Genomic DNA, 19,284 nt, shown 5'->3' with positions numbered 1-19,284 from the left:
TATAGATTAAAGAGTGGATATAATGACAAAATTTCAATTACTGAAACAGAATTCGTTTTGATGCCTTATCAAGCTTTAGCCTTTACTTACAACATTATATTAAAGAGAAAAGAAAACCAGAAGAACGAATGTCTCACGTGTTCACAAGACGCAGACCCTAAGAGTCTATTATAAAAAGGTCTAGGATTGCACGCCTAAGCAGACACTAAGCAGATCAAAAATGTGGGGACATTTTTGATCCTTCTTACAAGAAAGCTGCCCTGGTATTAGAAAACAAAACATGGCCCCGTTCCTTTACACTCTAGGGGACTGTCTGCATCCTCTCCCTCCAGTGACGCTGGCCAGGGTAAACACATGTCTCAATAGGTGGAGAAGCCAACCTCCTCTCCAGCTGTACACAGAGCTGACAACCCTGCTGGAGCCCCTTGGATTCTCAATGATCAAGTACAACTTTTATGAAAGGACTCCCCATCCCAGGGCCAGCCCCAGACAAGACTCTGAAATAGAAATTTGTCCTGGGCTACAGTATGCCCCCACCCCAAACCCCGGGGACTATTCACAGCACAATCCATTCGAGTGTCCTCTGACCTACCCCTACTCTCTGTCCCCACTCATATCTCTCTCCTTAAGGTCAAATGTCTATGCTGGGCCACCCCACAAAGATTCCCAGGAAACTGAGAAAGCTACAATAACCCACCCACAGCTAAAGAACAAGAGAGCAGCTATCCCATGTCCAAGTTCAGCAAACTTTCAATTGCTTACAAAAGACCAAGCTAGTCTATGGACATTAAGAATTGAAATTTTACTACTAGATTCATTTTTTTTTTTTTAGGGTCAGAAGCTTACAAATTGTCTGTACTGATTTGTACTCTTTTAAGAAAAAACATTACTATTTCTGGGGGAGGTAATGGGGAAAGTGTATGAACACATGGAACTCATGTGGATGTCAGAGGACAGCTTTGTGGAGTTGCTTTTCTCTTTCTACCTCAGGTGGATTCCAGAGATTGAACTCCAGTTGACAGGTTGCATGGTAAGTGCCTTTATGCACTGGGCTTTCTCTCTGGTCCACCATCTCTATTTTTCAGAATCAAATAATCACATGTATTCTATTTTAGTGCTTGGAGAAATGTGAAAGCGTTAAAAATTATTCACATATCTAAAAAAGTATTTCTCACAGGGACATGCTTGCAACCTTTTCAATCATCCTCTAGCCAAAGGCAGCATGTTCTCACCTTCCACCATTTCTATGTGTATGTATGAATTAATGTAAATTCATATATATATGTGTGTATGTATATATGTGTATGTATACATGTATATGCATATATGTGTGTATATATAGTATACATACATATATATGCATATGTATGTAACATTTTAGACATATAAAGTATATATATTTAGACATAGAAAATATATAAATATGTAAAACAATCAATATCATTAAAACCAAGAAATTTTTTATTGACTATAGCATAAGTTTTCATACTTTCTTGGTGTTACAATGAAGATTCCTATTGAATGAATAATATGTAAATAATTCCTCCATAAACCTCCTTTCGGTCTCAGAGGACTCAGCTTCATTCACACTGAGAGACTCTGGGACATTTCCCTCTTCATAGATGGTTTCTTTTATGTCTTGACTTGAGGCATTTGCAAAAACTCTGCTCATGACTCATTTTCTCATTCCTCAACTTTTGAGAAGCAACCAGTTCTTGTTCAGACACACAGCAACAAAGCCAGGTTAATGGGGCTGAGGAAAAGGCCACCGTTGTACCCAGTGCCACCAACCTCCTAAGGCAGAAAGTGTGGGCACATTCACAAGAGTGCAATTAGATGTTAAGGTTTATGGCATCATTAACAAGAGTCTCAATAGCATCCTATGGCTTCGAATTAAAAACAGAAGATTCTATTCCAGAGCTGGTAGCTTGCCCCTTCCCCCCCCCCCCAACCCCCCACACTTAGGGTTTTGGGGACAGAGACAATGATGCCAGCCAGAAACACACACTCCACTCCTCCCTGTTTGTGGCATTAGTATCTGATCCTTGATGCCACTAAAAGCTTCCGGTAGACATCTTAGGACTTTCCATGTAAGCTGTCAAAGAAGTGATTTAAAGAACATACAGACTTTAAACAACTTCACAGAAGGAAGGCGTGTTCTAGTACACTGTGACCAGAGTGCTCCCTCACCGCAAGCCTCATGTGCAACCCAGACACTGGACACTGTTTTAGGCTGACAGGAGCTTTTTGTACTCACAGCAAAACTAACACAGAAAAGGACCCCTACTGACTTGCTGTGAAGACAGTTAAGAATAATGACATATCTACATTTTAAGGCTATGATTCTAAATTTGTGTTATGTTCAAAATTATGTTCCCTCCTTCTTTCCTAGTAAAGAAACATACTTAGTCTCTATGTAAAGATCTACGCACAACACTTCCTCTATTTGAGGAGGGCATATTTTATTCTGATAAAATTGCAATGACTAGGTCTTTCTATCTTCATGATAGGAACTTTAGTTTCAGACCTCTGAAAAATGTTACTAAAGAACATTTGGGACCTGGGGTTGTGTGGGCACCAATGCAAGCAGCTAATACACAGAGGCTCACTCAGTCCTCAGAAGAAAGTCTTCATTGTGAAGATGAGCAACTCAAAGGTCAGCACACGTTGTAACAAGTCCAAGGTTAGACAGTCTTGAGCAGAGGATCCAGTACATCACCCAAATCTGCCTCCTCTAGTGTGAATGTCCTAACTCCTCTTCCTATATTTGAAAGTGTCAGGGAAGCCAGACCGACGATTTCTCTATGAGGAAGAAACACCTTTAGCCTTGGGGACGTCTAGTCTGAAGGACTAAGATATATCTCCAATAAATTCTCAATGTATTCTACATCCTTATCTGAAATTAGAACCAACACTTGGTCATTTGGTATTTAAAATCTTTTCAGAAGCTTCCAGAACCATCAAGTATGGAAAAGTAGGTTTGTGAAAGCTAAATGTAAGGTCCCAGAAACATAGAGCACTGAATAATCACTTTGTAAAGTAAATGGAAACCAAGGCTGATTGTCTAGTAAGACAGATACTGTTCTTTGGAACAGAAACTTTTCACTGAATGTGAGCCGAAGGGTGATAGACTTAAAACCCAACAACTACAATTACCATGGTTCACACAGAAACAAGAGCACAACAGGACTCTGCAGTGGAGACCCACAGGCCTGTGCATTGTCCCAATTCTTTTAAAAGCCATTGTCCAGGGATAATAAAATACCCCTGGCCTAACTGCTTATGCTGAACATTTTAAACTATGTTTATAGAAATTTCTCTAGCATGCAAGCAGAATGACGATGGGCTCTTGGTGCAGTTGAGGGGTAGAGTTCCTGCCTAGCATGGGAGAGACTCTGGATTGATCCCCAGATCTGGAGAAAATAATAAATAAATAGTAATTTACAAGAGCAAAGTGGCTCCAGTTGCTAGGAGTTACTCAGAAAAATCACCCAGAGGACAGAGGCTGACACACCATACATAATAGCCACTCATCAGGACCGACATGGACCGAGTACGTCCTATGTAGTCATAATCATTCTGAGCTTTCCCTTTTACATGAGCTCATTTTCATTTTCATAGGAATCCTCAAAGGCAGGTGTCACTATCATCCCTATTTTGTATTTGAGAAAGATGAGATACTAAACAGGAAGTAACTTTTTTATTTTTCTGAGACAAGGTCTCACTATGTTACCCTAGCTGTTCTGGAACTAGGTTTGTGGACTAAGATAACCCCAAACTCAAGGACATCTACCTGCCTCTACCTCCTGAGTTCTGGGATTAAAGGCATGCACCACCATGCCTGACCTAGGAAGAACCTTTTATAGTTAGTAAGTGGTGACGCTGGTATTTGAACTCCGATGGTTCATCTCTTAAACCTCAGAGTGCTCTGTAGAGAACTAGAGTCGAGCCCTGCATGCAAGGAGAGATACTGTGCTCACTGAACTTCACAAGTGGTGCCTATAAAACAGAAATTTTTGCTGCATACGTTTGGCAGAGGATCCTCCAAAGTTAATGTTCTCAGTCGAGAAAAAGATTCAAAACCCGTAGGATGATCCTGAAGATCAGAACGAAAGACAGAGGGGGTGAGATAGTAACCATCCACAAAGTCTGCACTAACTGGCCAGGAGGGACTTCCAAACTCTCACATATCACAGTATATATGTTCCTGAAGGGCTATTTGCACCATTTATCTGCCTCGCAAGCTAGTTACAAGGTCCCTGAAGCCCTAAGCTGGGATCCCCGTGGCTCTGAATCCTCATAAGCTCTGTGTAAATAGATGCTCTCTAGGCACAGAGATGTGATCTATACTTCATGGAGTGAAGGAACTGAGCACGGAGTGGCCTCTCAGAAGAAGTGACTAGTGAATATATGCAGAAAGCAGAGTTAAAAGAGGCTCGCACGTAGAGAACAAAGCCAGGCGGAGGCGGTGGAACACGCAGGACCCCGTTTGGCATGAACTGAAGAATTATGCTGGAGAATGACCAAGGAGAAGGGTGGTCACAGATGCAGGAATTCAGAGTCTCTTCCAGGCAGCTCAGAGGCATGGGGAATTTGGGCTTTGTTTGCTGACAGGAGAGCATCCAAGACCCAGAGTTATAATAATCAAAGAGGGAAGCCAGAAGTTAAGAGGAAATGGGGTTTAAGCCACATAGTTCATTGTTCTGATTTTTAAAACACGCTGAACAAAGACCATGGAATCTACATACATTTTATGCTCTTCTGACAAAGCAGGCAGAAACTTGAGGACTTTCGGGGAAATTTCGGACTACCTGTACTTTCCCCTGCTCCTCGGCCCTGGAAGCCCTGGAAGGCTTCTCCTGGTTTCCACCAGCTCCTTTTGAACAGGATTGGCTTCATACTGAGTCTCAATGGAGGAGGCATAGCCAAGTAGAGAAGGCCAGGCAGATCAGCCACTGTGATTAGTGCTGAGATGTGTCACAAACGATTCCACCGTTTCTGCTTCCTCCACTCCTCCTTTCTCCCTATCAGTCCTGCCAGTTTTGTATCCACTTCCTCCCAGAGACTTGTCAAGTCCAGTCTCTTGCCCCCGCAAGCCACCACTCCATACCCCTGCCTTCCTATACTCAGAATGTGAGTTATTTTGCTGGGAAAGTTTGAGGCAGCTCATGAGTTCTAGAGATGAAGTCTAAGCTCCTTACGTTGGTGCTGAGACCTTTTAGGTTCTGGCCTGGAACTATATCTCAACATTCTCCACCAGTACCCTTTGGTCTTCACACCTCCCCACCTTTACTTGTAACACTGTCCATTTCAAAGATGCCTGGCAAATTCAGAAATCACCAACACACTCAGTAAACATGGGTACCGTCCACTTAGTTGGAAGAATCTGTGAATGTGCTGATTTCTTAATACTACCAGTGTTTTAATAGAGTAGCCAACATAATTATAACATCTTCAGTAGAATTAAAAACCTTTATGAGTTCAAAAATTAGTGAAAGCAAGACAAAAGTAGATATGTAATTTCTGTTGGCTCCAATTTCAGACTTGACAATATTCTCAGTAACTTGGAAGGCCAAATTCAAATTTTACTTGCTTGGGAAGGTCAATATATTTTCTTCAAATAATTTCTTCTTTGGGATATTCATTGAGCATTAATTCAATTGTTTCTTCATCTAATAGATGTATATATGTCTATGTATATATTTATGTATATTTATAAATATATCATTAAATTAAAATATATAAATATAAATAACATATTTATTTATATTTATAGATATCAAATATAAGTATATGTTTATATATGTGTCTTTACATTTGCTTTCTCTAGATCTGAAACATGAGGTTTGGGGTCTGTGAGGTCAATAGTATAGTAAACCTTTGGGACCCTTTTCTTTCAGGCTCATTAGTTTTACCTTAGCAGTTGCTCAGTGAATATTTATTGAATCTGAGTCCCATGATTATTGCAATTAAACTAAGGGGCTCTTACCAAATGGTAATTACATAGTTAATTATGAGACATATGGGAAAAGAATTATATAGGTAGGCTTAAACTAATTAAAATAAGTACAGGTCAGAGTATAAGTCTATTAAATTCCAACAGAAAATAGTAATAGATATAGTAAATCATTTAGAAGCATTATTCTGACATTTAGTCATTACCATTAATTAGAAAATGGGGTTAGTTTAATTTAATTTTATTTTGGGGTTACAAAGATAAAAATTCTTCTAGCCTATTAATAAGCCAACTATCAGCTTTTAATTACACAATTTTTCTGTCTTTCTTTCACCTTGTCTGAAGTTCCTAGACATCTATTTAAAAAAACAAAACAAAACAAAACAAAACAAAACACTTGTTGAATTGCGGATGTCTAAAGTGGACTACCTCAACTGGCTTCCAGGCCTGAAGGAGGAAGTAGGCCAGAGCTGGGTGCACAGGCGCCCAGGCCACTTCCACCTCTCAGCTCTTGTAAGCCTACCTGGAACTGAAGAAAGCCATGAGGTTTGAAGAAATTCACAATGGCTCAGCCACACTCTTTTAATGAGGTCTTCTCCCAGGTCCTCAATAAACATCTGGGGATCAACTGATTTTATCTTCTGACTTTCCTCCTAGCGTAATTGTTAGCTGAGATTTATAGCCATTCCGTCTCCCTAGGTGGGTGGCTGGGCTTGGGAAAGGAGAACCAGTCCATTGACTCAAGGAGAAAACTCCTCCCAGCTGCCAGAAAAGCAAACAGTGGTTTAGAGGGAAAAAAATCTCAAAAAATCACTCCAACATGATTATAGGCTGCCACTTAAAAATGAGGAAGGAAGGGCTTTTTTCCGACTACAGGGTATACAGCTCTGAGTGTAGAAATGATTATTTTATATTTGGGCTGATGGTAGTCTGCAAACCTTTGAAATGTGAAAAACCATAATAACTTAAGTGCCTGGTGTGACTCAGAAAGCACTGAGACGATTACACAGGTCATCTGCCTACGCAACCCAGGTCCCTGGATTTATAACCCCTCCCGGTTCACACTCCTGAAGTGGCTGCTCTCAAATGCCGCCTGTGTGTCCATTCTGGTAGGACATTGGCCATGGTGGATTTAGATACTATCAAGCCACAGAGGTTTGAGTGGGCTCGTCAGCTAGATAAAGCAAGGGGGACTTCAAGATGGCTAAATACTTCAAGCTGCATATGGTGAGTTTGAGCAATGGAATTCACAACCCTCTTGGTGTTCATTGGAGGCAGGGATCCTGGAAGAGGCAACCTCAAAGACAGAAGACAAATTTTCTGAAATATTGTTTTACGTCTCCTTATTCCAGTTAGTATAAAAAGGCTCCCAGAACTTGGAACAGATTCTGTTTCAATGTGACTGTTCCCGGGTCTAGCACTGAGAAAGAATCACCCGTACACAGGGCCAGGTGCAGGCATGATTCTAAAGAGCTGGCTGCAAGTCAAAAGCAGCACAGCTTAGCAGATGGAGGTCCCTATCATCCACCCCACTCAGCATTGCTAGCTTCTAAAGCAGTGCTTCTCGACCTGTGGGGTGAGACCCCTTTAGGAGTCACATATCAGCTACCTTGCATATTAGATATTTACATTATGATTCATAACAGGAGCAAAATTACAGTTATGAAATAGCAATAAAACAATTCTATGGTGGGGGGGGTTCACCATAACACAAGGGACTGTATTAAAGGGTCCCAGTGTTAGGAAGGCTGAGAACCACTGTCCTAAAGGAATGAGCCAGAGCTTGACAGATTTCTTGGGTTGACCTTTTAAGATTTGCTTTATATTTTGTGTGTGTGTTCATGTCTTCATGTGCATGTGTGTATATGTGTGAGAGTTCAAGTGTGCATGTGCATGGGTGTGTGTGTGTTTGCATGTGTGTGTGCACGTGTGTGTATCTTGTACATGTGTACATGAGTGCAAGTGCCAACAGAGGAGAGAGGCATCAGGTCCCTCTGGACCTGGAGTTTCAAGCAATAGGAGTTGCCCAACTTGTGTGATAGGAACTTGTGTGGTAGGTCATCTGCAGAAGCAGTAAGCTCTGCTCCATCCTGGGTCGACTTCTGAGATGAGACAGTGGAATGTTGATGTTGCATAACTCAGGACTTTCTTATATTTAGCATAAAGCAATGGCCACTCTACATTTTTATGTCATAAGAAAATTTCACTGTTTTAAGAAAAACTAAAGCATAAAGAACATATTCGCTTTTATTTAAAATATCTCTCCTGGCATCTAAGAGAAACTTCAAAAGTTATTTTATCTAGCCAGGCATAGAGGTACAAGCCCTTAATCCCAGCAGGTGGATCTCAGTGAGTTTGAGTCCAGGTTGGTCTACATGGTGAGTTCCAGGACAGCTAGAGCTATATGGTGGAAATATGTCTTTAAAAAAAGCAAAACAAAAAGAAAAGTAAACTTAAAAAAATCAATTGATCTCAAGGGACTATTTTGCCTAATCTAGACCAGACATCAGAGAGGCAAAGATTCTAAGAGATGATTTATTGAGCCGAGAGATGGTGCAGAGATAAAAGTGTTTGCTGCAAACATGAGAACCCATGCTCAATTCCTAGAGTCCACATAAAAGCCCAGCGTGGTAGTGGCCCTAGGGGGTGGCAGTAGAGACAAGCAGATCCCTGGAGGCTTGCTGTCCACTTAGCTCAGCTCCCAGTTCAGTGAGAGCTCCTATCCCTCCACCCTAAAGTCAAGTGTGATGAAAGAAGCTCACCACTGACCTCCAGCACCCACATGTGTGCACACTGCTCCCGCCCCCGGCACACGCTAAGAATGATTTATCTATGGCTGTTTATGGAATTCACCGAAAATAAAGACCTAAGAGCCTCTTTACATTTTGAATATATAAATATCAGTGGATTTTAAAACGAAACAAAGGAGATTAGGGTCAGCATGGGTGTTAAAGGAATACTTATCCAGGAGAGAATGAAGCAGGAGCGAATTGAATGAGTCTTCATGCTGCTACGAAGAAGGCATCCCTGTTATAAATGGATGGCCTGGAAGGTTAAGCCAGGTGACATCAGCCAGAAAGGGGGGCATACAGGACAATTATCCTTATAAGAAATATTTAGAGTAGGTAAACTCAGAGCCAGGAGGCAGATGTGAGGTTACCTAAGGTAAGTTGAGAATGGGCAGGATTGATCAATGGCGCTGGATATTGACAAACTCTGGGAAATCACAGCGATGGTCACACCCTGTTGTGGACATAATGGGTGCTGTGGAACTCAACTGGACATGCCCTATAGAACGGTTAAGACGGCAAATTTTATACTTTCTGTATGTTCTATAACAACTTAAAAAAAGGAACAATGTCATAGACTAGAAGCCAGTGACACTGAATGGGTGAGTAGTGAGTTATGACTCAGTTAGACCCCAAACTCATGCAGGTACAGGGCACAACTGGGTGGGAGGAGAAAGTTTAAATGTTCAATGTTCCATATGGCAACTATGATTCACTACATATGAGTGCAGATTTCAAAATAGCCAGCAGAGAGGACTGTGAATGTTCCCAGCACAACAATGACAAATGTTGAAAACGACAGGCTCGGCAGCCTGATTTGACCATTATATACTACCTGTGTGTATTAATACATCACAGCAGCCTGATTTGACCATTATATACTACCTGTGTGTATTAATACATCACAGCAGCCTGATTTGACCATTATATACTACCCATGTATATTAATAGATCACATGCTACAAATATATATATATATGTAAAATTACATATTTAAAATATTAAATATCTTCACATACTCATTTAGAAAACCTCCCTCCCTGCCATGTTTTGTTGCCTCACAGGCCCTGAATACTATTACAGAAAGTTAGCAAATTTGTGAGGAGAGTTTGGGACAAGAGAGAAAGCGCTGACCCTAGAGCAGGGGAACGGCTCCTCCCCTGAGTTCTGCTTCCTAGGCTGGGAGGCCAAGCAGCAAAGGCCTGTGCTCAGCCTTTGTCCCATGACTCACACCCCCACTCCCAGTGAGTCCCTTTTACAGGTTAGAATGTGGCCTGGCCTTCTAGCTCCTTCTACCTTCTGGAGCTCTGACTAAAGCAATGAATGACTTTCTCTCTTACAATAAATATAGACTATTTAAAAAAAATAGTTTTTTTTTTTTAAGACAGTCTCATGTGGTCCAAGCTGGCATCCAACTAGCTGAAGATGAACTTCTTCCCCACTCCAAGCACAGGGATTACAAGGATGCACTACCAGGCCTGGTTTATGTGGTGTGGGGGATTGAACCCAGGGCTTCCTGTGTGCTAGGCAAGCCCTCTATCAGCTTAGCTACATACCCAACCCTGGTCTGAGTCTTCTTGCAAATACTTAACCTAAGAAACATGGGCTAAAGCCATTGTCATGGCTATACAAATGACAACATTTAGGTTTTATACCTCTGTAAGTTAGTAGTTAAATAGAATCTAAAAATCCCAGTGCAGGAGGATGAGGATCGGTGGGGGTTCAGACAAGGATCTTGGATTTGAGGCAAGCCTGGGCTAGCTAGCAACTTCAAGAGACCTGTCCTAAAACAAAATGAGAAGAGGATCTGTGTAGGTTAAGAGCGTACTGTCTCTAGGAAAAACATCTGGAAATCCCTCGCTTTCAACACGTGCCGGGATGAAAGAGTCATTCCATTTACTGCTTAGGAAGCTCTGGGGCTCAGGGTCAGATAGAAGCCATTTGAGGGGCAGCTGGCCAGCACTGAAAGCTCCTGGGAGCTTGTTACTGCTGGGTGCCAACTCGCTTCCGCAGCTGGCTCTGAGTCTCTCCACAGGTCAGCCAGCAAGACCAGGGAGTTCTAAGTAAGCATCTTTAGAAGTTCAAGGTCTAGACAGAATAGAATGAGGTCAGGTATTTATTTCAAAAAGCTCTTTTTTTGGGGGGAGGTGGTGGTGAACATTCATTTCAGAAAGAACCACAAGAACCTTTTGAACCAGGTTGACACGAGGCCTGCATCTCTGTCATCTGCTCTATTGTTGTCTCAGAACAACAGTAGTGAAATGGAAAATGAATATAATTAGTGGGAAAGCGAGGAGCTAAGCACTTTGTTGATTTTCCATATCAGAAGTTGACGGAATAGAATTTAAGCTAAAAGCTGCCAGAAGCCAGTCCCACACCTTCTCGCTCAAACCCCTGGACACAGTTCCACTTTCAAATATAAGCTTTTGAAGAAAGTGAGCACAGGAATAAATAGCTTTTGCTTTGTGCCCTCTGAAGGTCCCTCGGTTTTTGATGAGGAAAAAAAAATACATCGCCCCTTGAGTAAGTTATCCAGAATTTATATAAGCTAAGAAAAAACAGACTATAAAGCTGTTACTTGTAAGTGAATAAGCTTGTGGCCATCTCCCTGAATTCCCTTTAAAAAAGTTATCCAGTCACATCAAAGTATCAGCCACATACCCTGAATCCGAATTCCACCTTGTCTCTGTGGGGTGGATGGTTTCAATTCTGCTCTTCTAGGGGAGCTCCGATTCCTCCACCCTCTGACCAGTGTGCCCACCATGGTGGTCGACAGCATGTTCCTGTGGTCTTGCTGGGGTGAAGGGCAGCCTCCTAGGCTGCCACTGGCAGGAGGATTGTGTCCTCCTGGGAGGTGCTCCACCCAAGGGAGACAGGCCTGGGCAGTTCCTCCCACCTCTGTCCTCCACCCACATCCGCATCTTGCCTGTGTCATGAGACCTCTCTCAGGAGGCTCAGGGAAAGTATGGGAGAGGAGACAAGAAACAACAGACAATAGCAAGAATTAAAAATGAGACTTAGGAACAGAGGCAAGCAAATAGAAGCACCTATCTCTGTGTATGGTATGGGATTACTTTTGATTTTTTTTCCCTTTTAAAGTAAATACATTTTGAACATTGAACCTCTCATCTGTGTGAGAGGTGAGGTGAAGTTTCTACCAGTTTGTCTCAGCCTATCTTTCTCTACCACACTGGGATCGCTTTCAGGGGACCCATCCTTCCACACAACAGAACTGGTTTACAACCTGAGTGTTTACTTTAAGCATTATATTGGTCTTTTAGGATGGAGTGGTTAAGAGGCTTAGTAGTTCACAGCCATGTATATTCTCAAAGCCTTTTCAAAAATTAGCTTGTTTCAATGGACTGATGATCTCCTTTTATGAGCTGGCTGGAGGCCTCCTTAGGAGTACTGAGTCCACACTAATACCACATGCTGACACAGGCACCCCTGTTGGTCAATAAAGCGAGGTGCACACAGGTGAGAACAAAAATTGCCTTAAAACTGGGAGGAGGGGACCAGCAGTTCAGAAGATAGGTAAATCACACAAATCTCTTGAAGTTGGCTACGGGGGTTTTTATTGTTTTTAAAATGTATTTGTTTGTTTAAAGGCAATAGTTCCATAATCACATATCAGTGTTTTAAGGGAGCACACTTTAGATATGCAACTTCTGCACTTAGCTAGCTTACAGGTCCCTACTATTTCGTCTCTCACCCAATACTGCCCTATTCTCTTTCACTATAATCATGAACACGTGCTAATTCTAGCTGTGCCATTTCTGTGTAACCCTTTCAAAACATAATAAAATGTTGGCATCATATGTATGGAAGTACGGTAGAAATGGAGGATGGGAATTTACAACAGCATGAAAACCAGAAGCTCTGGGGTCTACTCACACCATACCTCAACCTCAGGGTTAGATCAGGTCCGAGGGCAGGGTGGAAAGGGGCATTTGATAGGAGGTATGGGTCCTGGTCCTCCTCTGGTCCTCCTGTGGTGGTGGGCATCTTCATTCCTTTGTGGAATGGTGTTTCCCTGGTCTATGGGCATCTCTGGCCACGGAGTGCTGAGCTGAGCTGTGGTGGATTCAGAGAGGGCTGCTTATGGGGCAATGCTACCTCTCTTACAGGGAAGAAGGCCACGAGGCTTCCATAGATCTCAGTTCTTGCCACACCCAGAGTCACAGAGACAGGCTTAACCTGCCTTCTGATGGGGCTACTCCCTGCACAAGTATGGTGGCCTCCAGAGAAGGATGGCCTTAGATCCAGGATGGGCATCAGTGGAGGCCCTGAGGCATGGTCCAGTGTTTCATTAGAGGGCAGGGTAAGGAGGCAGAAACATGGCTGTGTGTTACCTGGAGACATATCTATTTGTGACCCCATATCCAGCTGTGAGGGACAGAATAGACTGGGAAGGGAGCTGTTAGCATTACAGGAAAGACTCTGTCCATACACAGAGAAGTCACCTTTGCCCTCCTTAGGATGAAATGGAAGAGACCAGAGCAGAGCTAAAAGCAAAGGATTAGGTAGTGAGCCCAGAAAGCATGACTAACTCCCTTCTACGCGCCTCCTCTCTAATGATTACTGCTGTTGTATCATTGAGAGCTCGTCTCCAAAGGGCATAGAATACATAGGGCTTGTGGCCAAAGCTGCTTTTAAAAGCACAGCAAATGGCCCAAATTCAGACATTCAGATCCCTGGAGGGCCACTGTTGACAGCCACCAGAGGGGGCAGAGAAGTACACGGGGAAGGCAACTAATGAGGCCAGAGGATGTGGCAAGTACAATTCTCTAACCTCCACCCAACCTCCCTGTCTCTGGAGATGCAATCACAGTACTTCAGAAACACTAAGCTGTGCTCATTGTTAACTGTCATTATGTCTGGTCTGCCTCAATCAACTGGCTCGTCCCCAGACTCGCTGGGCCACAGAAAGACTTCACGGAGTTCTCAGGACTTTCCCCCAAAGGGATTCTTCTGGACATGGTTTGACATGGTGCCAGGATGTCCACATTATCTTCAAGGCTTTATCAGTGTTTTGTCCAGTATAGTGTATCTAGCTAGCACCTCTTATGTTGTGTGAAGTGAGTCCATCCCATGGCCCAACATGCAGGACCACAGAGCTCTTGGTTCTCTAGGCCCATCCTGTATCTCTGTAGGACCCACACTCATTTCCACATTCTGTGTCACCCCAGCAGCAGGGGCTATCTGTTAGCATCACTTGTCTTTGCTCTGCTCCACAGGCTCTCAGAAGTCCCATGGTTCTCTTGCTTGTGATGTTTTAGCCCAGAACACACTCTGTCAACAGTGTCCCTCCTCTTCCAACTCCATGCAGAATGCTACTCTCAATACCGCTGAGAAGGGTCCCATAGGTACAACCGCTCAGTGCTTAGCAGTATGCTGGCCTCTACTTGCTGGTGGCAGCAAATAGACCCTCAGTGTCTACAATTTCCCCCACAGGAAGCTGAGTGATGACCATGACTGCTGTGAGAGACAGGGACAGGAAGAGGAAGAAGAGTAATGTCCTGCCTGGGAGGTCAACTCCACCCTTCCCAGTCCACACAAACGCACTTCCTTAAACAGGTCACACTGCAGCAGAGCTGACTTCTTCCACCAAGATATAGGACAAGGACATGAGGTCATACTCTTCCCAGATCTGTCTTCTTTTATGAATAGATGGGCATGTGTGTGCGTGCGTGTGCATGTGCGTGTGCGTGTGTGTGTACATGCATGCGCACGTGTACATATGTGCACTGAGCTCACAAACTAGTCCATGGGCATTTACTTGTAATTTCTTATGGTGATAATGAGCTGTTAACACTCTATTAGATGTACAGACCTAAGTACTGCCTCACTCTCTGCAGGGGATGAGGGCTACATCAGGCCATGTACTTCCTGGGAATCCTTTAGGACTCAATGTGACTCTGGGCACTAGGGGCCACTTGTCAAATGCTGATTGAAGGGATACCTGCTCAGTTAGGATGAGGTGGCTGTCAACTATAAAAACATGTACTAAGATGTTGGAATTAAGTACGCCTGCTGTCTCTAGCAAATATTTGACCTCCTATTATTTCTGGAGAAGTTGCTAGATTGAGGATAGGACTGTGTGTGTGTGTGTGTGGGGGGGGTTATATTTCTCCCTCAGTACTGATTTTTTAAGAATTATTTATGTGAATGGGCATTTTGCCTGCAAGTACATCTGTGTACCGCAAGTGTACAGTGCTTGTTGAGACCAGAAGAGGGTGTTGGATCCCCTGGGCTGGAACTACAGATAGCTGTGAACAACCATGGGGGTTCAGGGAATCGAACCTGGGTCTTCCAGAAGAGCATTTACCTCTCTTGCCTAGTACTGATGCTTTATTTTGTTTCCCTTGGGCTGGTACTGTATGAGTTTCTGGTCACTATGTAACCTCTCCTCTAGCACACATGTCTCTTAGAGGACATACTCAAGAGCTGGACAGGTGTGTGGAAAACTGGGAACTAGTTTTCATTTTACACTTTGATTTAATTCCCGATGTTCTTTTCCTGTGTGGAGGGGGTCATGCTCCAGTTCAGCCTACTGGGTAAGAAGTGTGTCGATGCCTACCTATCCTAAGTCATGGCTGTCAAAGTCAATCATAAAGGTAGGAATGTAATCTCTTCCTTACTTTTGTGTTTCCAGTTCTCAAATTGGGTCAAAATCTGATTAGACGGTAAGGTCGTTGCTGCTTTGACACCAGACCCCAGCATCTGACAGATTGGCTTCTGGACATGGTACGTGAGGAACACAATAACTCTGGAAAATGGATGCTTTTGGCTGATGCTGTCTAGTAAGAGTGGGCCATTTGCTTTCAGTAATCTATACTGAATGGTTGTATGCTACAGTGAGGGTTTATTCTCTAGCAGCTGGCTTCTGCTGTGGCCTGTGGGTAGCTCAGGGTTTGCTTTCATAGTGGGTTTAGCTTACGCTGACATTGACCTGAACGATGAGCCCTTTCTTGAGTATCTTGTGTGGGCTGTAAAGTTCTCCCAATCAGGGCTTAGGCCTTACTCTGTAAGCACGACTCTGGTGGTTTCACAAGGGCAGTATGGCCTACTACTGGAATATATAGATGGCTTTACCAGGCAAGCTGTTTTGGGTGGTACCTGAGCTGGTATGGGATTTGGGGGACAGGTATAGAACTAGCAAAGCACTAACTATAAGGAAGTTATAAAGAAAGAAACTTGATTCTGACAGGCTTTTACAGATACTAGGGATGGGCAGTGTGGCAAGGCAGCAAGCTCTGTCCATACTACAGCAAGCTCCGGGCTTTAAATGATTAATGGCTCGTCAATCAAACTCTGCCTGGACCACTGAATGCAGAACTGGAGTCAGTTCTGCATTCAGGGCTGGGGGCCGGGGAGGGGGAGACTGAGGAGGGATGCAACAGTGTTCACGGCAGTGGGTTTCCCACCCATGGGTCGCACATCCCTCTGTCTTGCTGAGTTCTCTCAACGCAGTTCTGCCCTGGACTCGGCAATGGGTTTTGGAGTAAAGGATTGCTCCAAAAGATGATAGCTGTGTGTCCCTGAGTGCTCCAGGGTCTAGTAATACTCCCAGTTTGTTTGTTTGTTTGTTTGTTTGTATTTTGTTTTTTGTTTTTTTTTTAAAGCAAGATGTACAGCTATTGGTCTGCACATATTCTCAATGCAAAGAGCAGCAGTGAAGAAAACACAGCATTTTTAAGACAGAGAAAGATGAACCTTAATCACTTCTCATCTCTAAGCGTGAGGCACAGCTTGGGCCGAACTGTTCTGAATTAGGTGCTGTGCAAAGTCATTACACTGTCCCCTACAGGCCCAACAGGCAGTGTGGTCTTCTGTGTTCAATGGCCATAGCCAAGAGAAAAAAAGGGCAGATGTGAACACACGCACAGTTTCTGCTCATGTAAACCAATGTGGGGTGAAAATCACTTGCAAGTTCACGTAGATTCTTTCACCAACAAGCGTTATTCAATTGCGCTCATTCTCCTCTCCTACTGCCTGAATGGTGGGAGAGTGTGTCCATCAAGGTTTTCTGTCTCATCCCACCTTCTCTTGACTCAGGGCCTCCTCTCCCAGCTGTTAGCACTTCTCTTCTAATTCCATCCCACCTGACTTTCCCGTCGTGACAGCTCTCTGTGAATGCCGCTGTCTAATCCAGTTGGTATTTATGAGTCTCTTTCTCGTGTAACTTCTTGGCAGTGTCTGACACGTTGGCCACTGTTTCCCTCTAACCTGGTTCTCCTCCTACCTCCACTGATGTCCTTTCTCCATCTCTTCTTGCGGCATCAACTGGAACTCAGCCATTCTCAGCTTAAGTGTTTGAGCACGAGTTGGGATAGCCAAGTGACTGGCCTACATTCCAGCTTTGAGATTTCATAGCAAAAGACAATGTAATGTGCTCACAATGGAACACAGTTGTCCTCACAGCCCTGGGTCCCAGCTGGAGAATGGCACCACCACCTGGTTTCTGTCTGCAGAAAGAGCCACCCAATGTACATTTACTCCTTCACTCCAGTCAAACCTTACCGCCTCCACCCAACCTTTTCACTTCTTAATTCTCTGTGATCGGCTGTCGATTAATCTCTACCAGGTTCTTGTATATGTACTAGAAGAATGGTCTAGTAACCTGTCTCTGGGATGGGAAAGACAATTGCACTGTCATCTTCCAAATTGCAAACCTGATGTCACCCCACCCTGGACACGGTTCTGTGCCTTCTCATTGATTCTTGGATGATGATCAAAACCATCAATGTGTGGCAACCCATTCCTCCTTGCCAGCCTTCCCAGCTTTGATCCAAAGACCCTCCACACCCATTACTCTTCTCTAGGACTCTCCAGGGCTCATGGTACCACTTGTACCCATTTTAGCTACTGCTAACCTGCCAGAATTTGCCTCAGATGTCACCTTCTCATGTGAGGAGGACTTCCCCCACTAAAAACCAATAACTATTTGGTTTCTAGTCATTTCCCCCACTAGTCTAGCATACACTAATGACACTGAATATACGTCATTTATTTATTTATTTATTTATTTAGCCACATCATTTTCCCAGACTGTGGACTGGTACCTGGAATTTAGTACCTATGCAATGAAAACTTGTTGAAAGAATGAGTGAATGAATAAATGAATGAATGAACAACTATTATGCACCAAAGACTAGTATAATTAGTAAATAAGATATTTCTATTATCACTGTAGTAATTAAAAAATATACTGTTGTTTATAATTATACACTAAGTTCTGGTAAAGAAAGCACACAATTATCAAATTATTCCCATGGGAAAACATGTTATGTTTGATGATGATTCCCTATTTTATAGTTTCTTCGGTCAGTGAGGTGAGGTGTGAGATGTCTACATTTATCTCCAACTTGGGTAGAATATTTGCATCTTCTCTGTCCTTAGACATGCTATATTGATGGACACTGGCATAGAGTTTGTGAAATCTAACTGTGGCTTAAGCATTTTAGCATCAAAGCATAGGAGATGAAGCCATGAAAGAACTGTTTGATTTTCATCTTAGGAAAGAAGCATGTCAGTGGGCTGGAATGACTGCTTAGTGGTTAAGAATATATCCTGTTCTCAAAGCAGAACCAGATTTGTTTCTTAGCACCTATGTTAGATAATTCATCACTGTCAGTCACTACAGTCCCAGGGGGAGTCTAATGCCCATTTCTGACCTCTATAGTCATCTACATATACATGGTACACATACATGCATGCAGGCACACACACAAACACACATCACATACATGCATGCATGTACACACACACACACACACACACACACACCAAACACACATCACATGCATATATGCAGGCACACACACCAAACATACATAAAAGTAAATATCTTTTAAAAGACACAGAAACTTAGAAATAAAGGCTATAAATGAATCTATCTATCACAGCCCAATACTTATAATACTAAAAAAATATTTCCATTCATTTTCTCTTCCTTTTCTCTATCAAAGGAAAAGACTGAGTAATATCATGTCACCTTCCTTTATATAAAAAATTTAGTAAGAATTTGCTTGACATATTGATTTTGTAGGAAACTGTTTCTTAATAATTTTGCCTTTTTATTTTTTTTAGACATTTATTGTTTATTTTCTCACTAATGGAAGGTGGTGGGTTAAGATTTCCTGTTGGTTTACAGTTCAGTGATTTAGGGTTTCAGAGACAACAGTGATGTCCCCATATGATAAAAACCCACCTGCTCAGCCACATTTCAAAAACATCTGAAAGTGTTTGTCCTTTATTCAAATACTTCTTTGGCTCTCATGGTTAGAAAAGACTCTGGACAACACCTTGATATTTGGCAGCTGGAAAGCGCCATCTGCTTCAGCAAACTTTTTGTTAATTGTGATTCTACCCTGAAATTCGAACCCTCTAAAACCCAGGGGCTCTGCGTCAGGTTGGTAGACAGCTGTAAGCCAGAAAATGTGCCAACTTTTCTCCCTCTCCTTTAAGAGCATGTGGATTAATTACAAGGCGCGGATTGACTGAGATTAGCCTTCATCCTTGCCTGCACAAAATTAA

General features: G+C 42.9%; 1 protein-coding gene across 4 annotated transcripts in view; it reads right to left on the bottom strand.

Annotated features, from left to right (window-relative positions):
• Plekhg1 (pleckstrin homology and RhoGEF domain containing G1) overlaps window positions 1-19,284 on the bottom strand; it is a 220,914-nt gene that overhangs the window by 112,083 nt on the left and 89,547 nt on the right. The window lies entirely within an intron of this gene.

The sequence above is a fragment of the Grammomys surdaster genome, unplaced genomic scaffold (genome assembly GCF_004785775.1).
Source record: "Grammomys surdaster isolate TR1022 unplaced genomic scaffold, NIH_TR_1.0 143, whole genome shotgun sequence".
In the NCBI taxonomy this organism is placed as follows: domain Eukaryota; kingdom Metazoa; phylum Chordata; class Mammalia; order Rodentia; family Muridae; genus Grammomys; species Grammomys surdaster.
This window is presented reverse-complemented; position numbering and strand designations above follow the sequence as displayed.